Here is an 11,325-nt window from a genome sequence, read left to right as displayed (position 1 = left end):
TGGATTTTTTTTTAAATGCAGCTTATCAATGCACATAGATTTTTAATTCTTATAGTTTTACATGAGTAGGTACCCAAATTCCCATTATATTATCATGACACATTCCCTTATTATCTTTTGTTCCCACAATTTTCCCATACTTAATTGACACATAATTCTATCTTAAGCTAACCAAAGATTCAATTGGGATATATAATTGTTTTTCCGCTTAAGGCTAGTAATGTGGTAAAATAAAGAACAAATGGGGTTTAAAGGCTCAAAGTGGCTAACAAAGGTAATTGAAAGAGTAGGCTTATTTGGGATAAGTGAGCTAAACAAATAATGGCCTCAATCATATGCAAGCATATAAATATATTAAGCATTGGACATATAGGATGAAACAAAATATAAATTACAATCATAGAGAAGTAAACACACAAGAACAAAATAATTATGGTTAAATAATGTAACCATGTATAAAGGCTCAAAGTCTCACAGGTTGTGTGTTCTTTAGCTCAAAAACCATTTTCCAAATACAACTTCAAGCAGATTTAACATAAAAGTTTTAATTAAAATTAGTGAAATTTTGTTCTAAAAATAGGGTCTTAGAAGAAACTTATTGTCTTTTCAATCAAGTAGAACATGCATGCAACTAACCTATTACTATGCAATTTATCTTATTCTACAAAAGAAAAACTAACTAAATATCCTATTTTATTGGTGTTAGGGAAGAGAATTTACCTCCAGAAGTCAGGTACTGACCGACCTCCCCATACTTAAGGCTTTGCACCGTCCTCGGTGCCATCTGTCAGGAACAAAGGTGGGTTGGTAGCAGTATCTCCACAGTCGGGACCGTCATGGCTCCCTGTGCTGGTAAAGGAAGTGGAGTCCGGGGTGTCTGAGTCTCTGTATTTTCCCTTAAGTAGCTCCTTGAGGTATGTGAATCGGCACTTGTTACGGCGCTCTCTTAGCTTTGTTTTGTGTTCCTGCCGATCCAACCTTTCAAGTATCTGATGGAGCAGTTGATTTGTTGTAGATGCTTGTGGTGTTGAAGGAGGAATGTCTTCAGCCGGTTCAGTAGGCTGGCTTGTAGTGGCTGCTGAAAGTCTGATATATTTCCCATTAGGGACTCACTGATCATCCCGTGGAAGCATGGCTTTGGTGTCTCCAGCTCTGTAGGAGACTCCGGCTGCTGAGACGAGATTTGAAACCAAGGCGAAAAAAGGTAAGTTGTCCGCAATTTGTACGTGTCCCATAGCACTCCGGATGTGTCTTGGTAGGTTCAGAGGCTGGTCTGTAAGGATGCACCATAGTAAAACGGCCATGTCTGCAGTGAAGGAGGACTCGTGGGTGCTCGGAAAGATGTAATGGGACATAATCTGTGCCCATACTCGAGCCTCCAAGGTAAGTGCGGAAGCTGATATTCCCTTAGGACGAGAACGATGGTATTCGTAGATCCATCTGCTGCCAGGTAGTGCGATAACCCTGAGAACAATGTCCCAGTCAAATTGGTACATCTGGCGCTTGAGTGCGGCCTCTTGAAATGTGTCCAGTCCCTCTGGAGTAGGGGGAAGATCTAAAGCTCGTTGAATGGCCTCTTCTGTGATGGGAATTTTCTTCTGATGGACATAGACAGACTGCAGGGTCGGCAAGTGGAAGTTGGAGTAGAACTCGACAACCCAGGAAAGATTAACCTGTCGTGGCTGTCTCTGGAGGAAACCCCATTGTCTTCGTGCAATTTATGGCTTAACAAATTCAGCAATATGGTTTGGGAGGATAAGAAGGTATTCGTTGTTGTAACTCCTTTCTGCCAGGATGGGGAACATCTGCTCATAGTAGCGATTGGTAAATCGTGCAGTTTCCTTTGCTGAGAAGGCTTTCTCTTTTTCGTCAACCTTTATAATCCTCTTAATTCTTTTTGTTGAGGGCTTTACTGTAGTTGAAGAAGGCTCTGCCACTAATGCTCATTTTGTTCCTCTCCTTGCTGTTGATTTAGGAGCAGCTTTCTCCTTGGCTTTCTTGGTGGCCATCCTAAAAGAAAAAAAGGAAAAGTATGTTAAAATGTAAGGGTTGGAGCAAGGAAGAGGGCGGAAAAAGTGGTAATCAATGCACATTAAAAGATGAATGATGTTAACACATGGTCATGACAACATGTGAAAAAGCATCAATGGAAATATAGCGAGTGCATATGGGGACAATGAAATACAAGGTGTTTATTGGCATGCAGGCAAAGGCATGAGTAGCATAGATCAAGCATTCAATGTCCAAGTTAGATTACCAAGCCTTTCAAACTGATAATTTGTTTGTAATGACAATTATATTTAAATAATAAAATATAAAAAAGGATTTTGTGAAAAATAGGCATATAGAGTGGTAGATTAAAAGAAATCCAAAAATAGTGCACAATGCCATACGGGCGTTTTCACAAACACATAGCATGCATGATAAAAAGCTAATGAAAATAATAAATTGAACATGCAAGCAGCCCTGAAAAATAAATATATAATTTCCAAACAAGTCCTAACAATCCACAAGCAAACCATAAGGAATAATAATGACCCTAATAAATATCCAACACCAATTAAAAGAAAAAAAGAAAGAAAAGAAAAACATGGATAATGCAAGTGAAAAGAAAAAGAAAAGGAGAAGAAAACATAAATTAAGAAGGAGAATAGAAAAGTAAAGAGGGAAGAAGAAAAGAAAAACCTTGTTAATGGTGGTGAGAGAGAGAAAGTAGAAAGTGAAAAAGAAGGAAGAAGAAGAAAGGGAAAGAAAGAAATAAGGAGGGAAAAGAAAAAGTAGGATTTGGGGAAGAGAAAGATAAGATATTTGGCAAATTAGGATAAGCTGTGCGGCGCAAGCGACGCGGACGCGTGGGGTACGCGTTCGCGCAGATGGCACTTAAATGAATCGACGCGGTCGCGTGGGGTGATTTGTGCCAAAGGCACGCCTCCAGCGACGCTCCCGTGTGACTCTCTGTTCGATTTATTTGCTTCCTTACTCTCCTGTGACGCTGTCGAGTCGCATGCCCTGTTGTTTTTTTTTTAAAGAAAAATATGCAAATGCAAATGCAAACTAAATGTGCTAATAAAGAGAAGAGTTATTGGAAAAGAAAACTAAGAATAAAGAAAGGAATGATCATACCATGGTGGGTTGTCTCCTACCTAGCACTTTGCTTTAACGTCCGTAAGTTGGATGCTCCACTAGCTCAGTCTTCAGCGATGGGTGGATCCTCCAAGAGGAAGATCTCGAGCTCCTTGTTTTTCTTCATCTTCTCGCCATGATATAGCTTTAAACGATGTCCATTAACTTTGATGAGTTCAGAGCTTGAAGGACGACTTAGGTGAAAAACTTAGTATGGCTCAGCCTTCTCTACTCTATATGGACCTTCCCATATTGATCTCAACTTGCCTAGCATGAGCCTCAGTCTAGATTTGTAAAGGAGGACTAAGTCCCCAGGTTGGAACTCTTTCCTCTTGATGTGCTGATCATGTACAGCCTTCATCTTTTCCTTGTACAGCCTTGAGTTCTCATAAGCTTCCAGGCGAAGGCTTTCCAATTCTTGCAGTTGCAATTTCCTTTCAGCTCTCTTTCTCAAATCCCATGTTGCACTCATTTACAGCCCAAAAGGCTTTGTGCTCTACTTCAACTGGGAGGTGACAGGCTTTTCCATAAACTAAGCGGAAAGGACTCATCCCAATGGGTGTCTTGTATGCTGTTCTGTATGCCCAAAGTGCATCTTGTAGCCTGGTGCTCCAGTCTCTTCTATGAGGTTTGACTATCTTCTGCAATATGCGTTTTATCTCTCTGTTAGACACCTCGGCTTGCCCATTAGTCTGAGGATGGTAGGCTATTGCTACTTTATGAATTATCCCATGCTTCTTCAGTAATCTTGTTAGTCTCCTGTTACAAAAGTGGGTGCCTTGATCGCTCACGATTGCTCGTGGTGATCCAAAGTGACAAATAATGTGGTTTCTAACAAAGGAAACAACAGTGTTAGCATCATCAGTGCGGGTAGGAATTGCTTCCACCCATTTGGAAACGTAATTCACAGCTAACAATATATAAAAATAACCATTAGAATTTGGAAATGGACCCATGAAGTCAATGCCCCAAACATAAAAAATTTCACAGAAAAGCATAATTTATTGAGGCATCTCATCCCTCTTGGATATATTACCAAATTTTTGGCATGGGAAACAAGATTTACAAAATTCAGCAGCATCTTTAAAAAGAGTAGGCCACCAGAATCCACAGTCTAAGATTTTTCTAGCTGTTCTTTGAGGGCCAAAATGTCCTCCACTCTCAGATGAGTGACAGGCCTCTAAGATGGACTAGAATTCTGATTGAGGCACACACCGTCTAATTACCTGGTCAGCGCCACATCTCCATAGATACGGGTCATCCCATATATAATATTTAGATTCGCTTTTCAGCTTGTCTCTTTGATGTATAGTAAAGTTTGGAGGAAAAGTGCGGCTAACTAGATAATTAGCTACAGGTGCATACCAAGGGACTACCTCAGATACTGCTTGCAGGTTATCAAATGGGAAATTATCAGCTATAGGAGTGGAGTTATCCTTAATGTGCTCAAGGCGACTCAAGTGGTCTGCCACTAGATTCTGGTTACCACTCCTATCCTTAATTTCTAAATCAAATTCTTGTAGTAGCAGTATCCAATGTATAAGCCTTGGTTTGGATTCCTTTTTAGCTAATAAATACTTTAGAGCTGCGTGATCCAAGTACACTACTATTTTCGTACCAAGTAAATAGGCTCGAAATTTATCCAGAGCAAAAATAATAGCAAGAAGCTCTTTCTCAGTAGTAGTGTAATTAGACAGAGCGGCGTCTAAAGTCTTAGACGCATAAGCAATTACAAATGGATCCTTACCTTCACGCTGAGCCAGCGCTGCTCCTACGGCATGGTTGGAAGCATCGCACATGATCTCAAATGGCTGGCTCCAGTCAGGTCCTCTCACAATTGGAGCTTGAGTCAGGGCAGTCTTCAGCTTATCAAATGCGTGTTTGCAATCCTCACTGAACTCGAACTCAATATCTTTCTACAGTAGTCTGGATAAGGGAAGTGCTACCTTACTAAAGTCCTCAATGAATCTCCGGTAAAAACCTGCATGGCCAAGGAACGAACGGACTTCCCTCACAGAGGAGGGGTAAGATAAACTAGAAATAACATCCACCTTTGCTGGATCTACAGAAATGCCAGTATTGGACACAACATGTCCTAGTACAATACCTTGTCTTACCATAAAGTGACATTTTTCAAAATTCAATACAAGGTTTGTACTGACACATCTATCTAATACTCTAGATAAACTATCCAAGCAAAGGCTAAAGGAATCACCATAAACGCTAAAATCATCCATAAAAACCTCCATACAGTCCTCAATAAGGTCAGAGAAAAGACTCATCATACACCTTTGGAAAGTAGCTGGTGCATTGCACAAGCCAAAGGGCATTCTCTTATAAGCATAAGTCCCAAAAGGACATGTAAAAGTGGTCTTCTCCTGATCTTCAGGAGCTATATGAATCTGGAAATAGCCTGTGTAACCATCTAAAAAGCAATAATGTGATTTACCTGACAGGCGATCCAGCATTTGATCAATGAATGGAAGAAGATAGTGATCCTTATGAGTGGCCTGGTTTAGGCACCTGTAATCAATGCAGACCCTCCAGGCATTCTGTACTCTGGTTGCTATGAGCTCTCCATGCTCATTCTTCATTGGAGAGATTGCTAATTGGTTTGGAGTGCACTAAAGCTAGTCTTTCCTTGGGAGTTGGCTAGGACTTGTGGCTCAAGTCAATTCATCCACTTGACTTTCCTTTAATTAGTAAGGGTTAACTAAGTGGTAGCAATGAACAATTCTCATCACAATTGAGAAGGATAACTAGGATAGGACTTCTAATTTTCATACCTTGCCAAGAGCCTTTTATAGTTGTTAGTTTATTTTCATTGCCATTTACTTTTCATGCTTCTTATCCAAAACCCCAAAATAACTCATAACCAATAACAAGACACTTTATTGTAATTCCTAGGGAGAACGACCCGAGGTTTGAATACTTCGGTTATTAATTTTAGGGGTTTGTTTTAGTGACAAACAACTTTTTGTATGAAAGGATTAGTGATTGGTTTAGAAACTATACTTGCAACGAGAATTCATTTGTGAAATTCTATACCATCAAAAATCCGTTCATCAAAATGGCGCCGTTGCCGGGGAGATTGCAATGGTGTTATGTTATTGGTTATTGTATATATGTGAATAGTGTGAATATGTTTGCTTTTGTTAGCTCTTGCTAGTTTTAGGATTTAATTTTCTTGCTTCTTATTTGATTTTGTTTTCATTTTCTTCTTGCTATCATGAATTCTCACCTTGGCTATGAGTTTGGTTATCAACATGTTGTAGGAAATGAGGACTATAATGAAGATGTGTATCAAGAATGGGATGACCAAAGGTGGGAGGAGCCATATGCATATGATCAATCCTCATGGCAACAACCCCCACCAATGCACTATGAAGAAGAGCCATTCTATGATGCATACCAATCCAATGGCTATGGTGACTCACCTTGTGATTTTCAAGAACCACCACCATATGCCTATGATCCATACCCTCAATATAACTCCCAACCATACTCACAAGCCCCTTCTTACCAACCATCTTCATATGACCCTAATCCATATCCATCCTACCAACAACCATATGAGCAATATGAACCACACATAGAGCCACCACCACGCCAACATCAACATTTTCAAGAGCCACCTCCTCCACATTATTACCAAGATGAATCACCTCCAATATATGAAAATTTTCAACCACAAGAGGAATTCTACCTTCCACCACAACCTCACGTGGAAGAATATTCATGTCCATCGATCCAAGACCCATATGATCCCTATCATGATATCCAAGCGAAACAAGAGTCAAGGGATCGTCTCAAGGAAGCATTGGATCAATTTCAAGCAACCATGGAGTGTGTTGTGTAACAAGTGGAAAGAGTGGAGAATATTGAACCACCAAAACTCTACCAAGAAGAACCATCTTCCTACTATGAACCCTTCCCCCAAAATGATGAACCCTTCCAACCACCCCAATCTCTAATGGATGAAACCCTTGGTGTTCTTGTTCAAGGGCAAGAAGAGATGAAAAGGGATGTGCAAAATATCATGGCCACCTTGGATGCGGTAACAAATCAATTAACCTCCCAATGCTTGAACACTCAAGGAACTCCCATGGCTACATGTGGAGAATCAAATGAAGAACATAGCATGAAGGAGAGATTGGAAACTCCGGTGGGAAATGAGGGAAGTTGCTTTGTATTGGAACGATTGGAGGAAGCTTTAATTGTTGAAGACAAGGAAGAAGTGGTAGAAGACTTAGGAGATGTGGAGCTTCCATGGGAACATAGAGTTGAAGAAAACCCCTCCAAGATGATTGAAATTGATGCTAGGGAGGAAAGTGCACACCTTCCAAGGCATATTCCATATGAAGACTTGGATGGGATAGAGCAAGAACTGAGTTCCCATGGCAATAAAGAGCAAGCATCAAGTCCTAGTAGTGGAGAATCCTTTGAACTTGAAGAACCTTCTCCCGGTGCATTTGAAAAGGTTGTGGAGGTAAACTCCTTTCACCCTCCCAATTATAGTTTGATTAAGGGAAAAGGCTTAGATAGTTTGATTATTAATGAACAAAGGATTAAATTAGAGAAATCTTGTGAAGAGGTGGAAGTCCCTAGAAATAGAAGAACGGGGGTTGGTTATGCTTTGTCAAGATCTTTGGAAGCATCTTTGCCTAGGTGGCCATCTACTCCTTCACTTGAGTGGGTAAAATTCATTTTTATTAGCTTTATTGTCCCACTTGAGTATGTCTTGCTTGAAACGGATGGTCAACTTAGGATCCTTTGTGGGATGAAGCGTAAGCGAAAGATGTTTCGTGGTTGGCGTTGCAAATCAAGGCTCATTATGGTTGATGCATCAAACATGAGATATAAAGGTTAGAGTAGTGCTCAAATAGATGGGTCTAGGAGGATTGTTGGCCACTATATAGAGAATTCACCTTACTCACCACCCGGTTGGACTAATAATGATGATCAACCTCAAGACGGGTGTGAAAAAAAAGTGTGGGATCCCGGATTACAAGAAGAGGATCAACTTTGGGAGCCCCAAGCTTGTGAAGAACTCTATCAAGACTTGGCTCAATCCATGAAGAATCTTGGGGCACAATGGAGAACCAAGCATTGGTGGGAGTTCCAAGATGAATACAAGCACAAGCCACCTTGATGAGGAGCTCCCCATAAGTCCAACTTAAGGACAATAAACAAAAGTGCTAGGTGGGAGACAACCCACCATGGTAAAATCCTTTCATTTTCTCTTCTGTACATATTGATAGAATTAGTTTAATTTCATGTTTTGTTTAGATAGTTGAGTTTAATTGGTAGTTTAGCATGTTAAATAAGGTTTTAGGGTGTTTTGGTAGGTGCTTGGAGGTTTAGAATGTTGATATTGGTGCAAAATTCATGTAAAAAAAAATTTGAAAAACAGAGCACCATTCACGCGTATGCGTACATGACGCGTACGCGCACTTCAAGCATTTTCGACCATTTACGCGTCCGCGTACATGGCGCGCGCGCGTAGATGCAGAAGTTCCACTCCCAGCTAGCAAACCCAAGAGTTAGGCCTTCACTGTGCGAATGTTGAGCCCCAAGCCCAACACCATCCGCGCGTCCGCGCACCTGGCGCGTACGCGCCCATCATGCTAAATTCGCAACACACGCGCAAGCGCACATGCCGCGCGCGCGTCGATTAGGCCACTTGCACTTCTGGTGCTTTTACCAGAGAGTTGTGCCAACTCTAGGCCAACAGTAAGCGGCCGGCTTGGCTAGCCATTCACGCAGATGCGCAGGGTACGCGTCCGCGCCCATGCCCACAACCCCATCTACGCGTGAGCGCAGAGTACGCATCCGCGCCTCCCTCTCTATTTCCACCACCCGCGCCATGTGCGCGTGCGCGTGGATACTCTTTCTCCCATCCACTCCTTTTCTTCTCCTCTTTCCAGTTCTTCCCGTCTCCTTTCTTCTTCCCTCCTCCTACCCCTCATCCAACACTTCCAAACACCATCAATAACCAATTATTTTAGTTACCTAGTTAGTTAGTTAGTTAGTCGATTATTAAGTTTTAGTTTAGTTTTCATTTTATTTTCTATCTTTTTCATTGTAAGTGTTGGATTGTTGTTCTTGTTTACCATTAATTGCTGCTGGGTATTAAGAAGGAGATGTTATCTTAACATCATTATGTATATAAACTTCGTTGGATTCTATGATTGAGGTTATATTTTGCTACTTGGTTTTGAGTTTTTCATGCTTACCTTTTGAAAACTACCAAGTGATGAGAATTGCCTTCGAACTTGTAACTCTTTTGAATTGTATGTTGTAGCTAGCCACCATGTAATTTGAATCCTTTTCCTCAATTAAGCAACCTCTCGATGGATGATGTTGTGCATTTACCTTAATGCATTGTATTTCATGATTATATCCATCCATATGTTTGGCTTGAATGCTTTCATGCTTCTCTAATGCTTGTCTTACCTTACAAGCTTACTTAAAGCATCTCAAGCACACTAGGATAAGTGAAATGCATGCTTCTTTTGTGACATAGCTCTTTATACTAATGTGTGTTCTAAACCGCGCAATTTAGAATTCACACACTTATTTGTCATTCATGTCACACTAATTCACTCACTCATTTCTAGTGATCTACCTCATTCCAACAATGTATGCTTCTTTGCTTTTATATCTTCTCATCTTATGGTGTTATATTTTTGTTTTTCACGAACAATGCACCACAAGCACACATGGAAGCGGAAGAAAGAACATGCAGCAATCTGGAGATTCGCCGTACCCCCTTGCTCATCTTTGAGTGCACCGAGGACGGTGCAAACTTTTATGTGTGGGGAGGTTGTCCGACCGGTCAGCGATTTTGGGTGACAAATTTCTAATCCCAACACTTTTGCATTTCATTTTAGGTTCTTAGGATTTTTACTTTCATTTTCTTATTTTTGCATATGTATACACAATAAGCTTAGTCAAAATAATGAAATTTTTCAAGGATTTCTATCTATAGGGCACCTCAATTGATTTGAGTGAAAATTTTTCATAGAACTTGCTTGAATTACATATATTGTGGATCATGTTTTTGAGCTAAGAACACAAGCAAGAGAGTCTTGAGCCTAATGGTGTGGTTACATCTTATAACCACTTATTTTTCCTTCTTGTGTGCATTATTCTCTTTCTATGATTGTAATCTTTGATTTGTTTGATTCTTTATACCCATTATTTTGTGTATTTATGCATTTATATGATTGAGGCCATCATTTCATTAGCTCACTCGCCCATATAGCTTACCTTTTATCTTCCTTTGTTTGCCAATTTGCGCCTACGATTAACCCACTTGTTCTTAATTTAGCACATTACAAGCCTAAAGCGGAAAACAATAAATGTCCTTATTTGGATCTTTGATTAGCTTAGGCTAGTGTGTGTGAGTATCATTCAAGTGTGGGAACCTTGGGACATTGGGTGAATAAAAGGGTGTATTTTGCATTGCTATTAAAAATATTAGAAATTGGGTACATACACATGTATTGCTCAAGTGTAAAACCTTATGCATTGATGCTCTTGTATATAGAAAGAAAAAATGAGAAAAACAAAAGAAAAAGAAATAAAAGTGAAAAAGAAAAACAATATGGAAAAGAAAAGAAAAAAAATAGAAAAAGAAAGAAAAAGAAGAAAAATAATAAAAAGGGGACAAAATGCCCCAAAGTGAAGCTCAATAAGATCAATGCATAAGTGTTGTGAAATGAAAAAAAGAAAATGCATGAGTATGTGAAAAAGTGAGTAGAATGGGTAGTTAGGTTAGAACTTAATTGTATAGGATGTCATAGGTTAGGTGGGAAGTCTAAGCTTATCAAAGATTCAAACTTCAAGCTCACTTGACCATATATGCATCCTACCTTAACCCTAACCCCATTACAACCTGAAGAAAAGACCTCATGATACTTGTATGCATGCATGAAATGTATGTCGATTGTTAGAAGAAAAACAAATCTTGGAAAGCATGATTAGGGGAGAATTGAGAGAATCGACCCTAAACACTTGAGCGAATAGAGTGCAAACACTACCGGTGAGGGTTTGATGCTCAATTACATGTTTTCACCTATGATCATCTCTTTTCATGCAAGTTTGTAAAAATATTTAATAACTCAATTCAATTGTGGATTAGGCTTGCTAGTCCTTAGCCCTTGTGCATATATACTTCTTGGGAATTGATTTATTTTG

This window comes from Arachis ipaensis, chromosome B4 (genome assembly GCF_059453495.1).
Source record: "Arachis ipaensis isolate K30076 ecotype BB chromosome B4, ASM5945349v1, whole genome shotgun sequence".
Taxonomy (NCBI): Eukaryota; Viridiplantae; Streptophyta; class Magnoliopsida; order Fabales; family Fabaceae; genus Arachis; species Arachis ipaensis.
Note: the sequence above shows the minus strand (reverse complement) of the source record.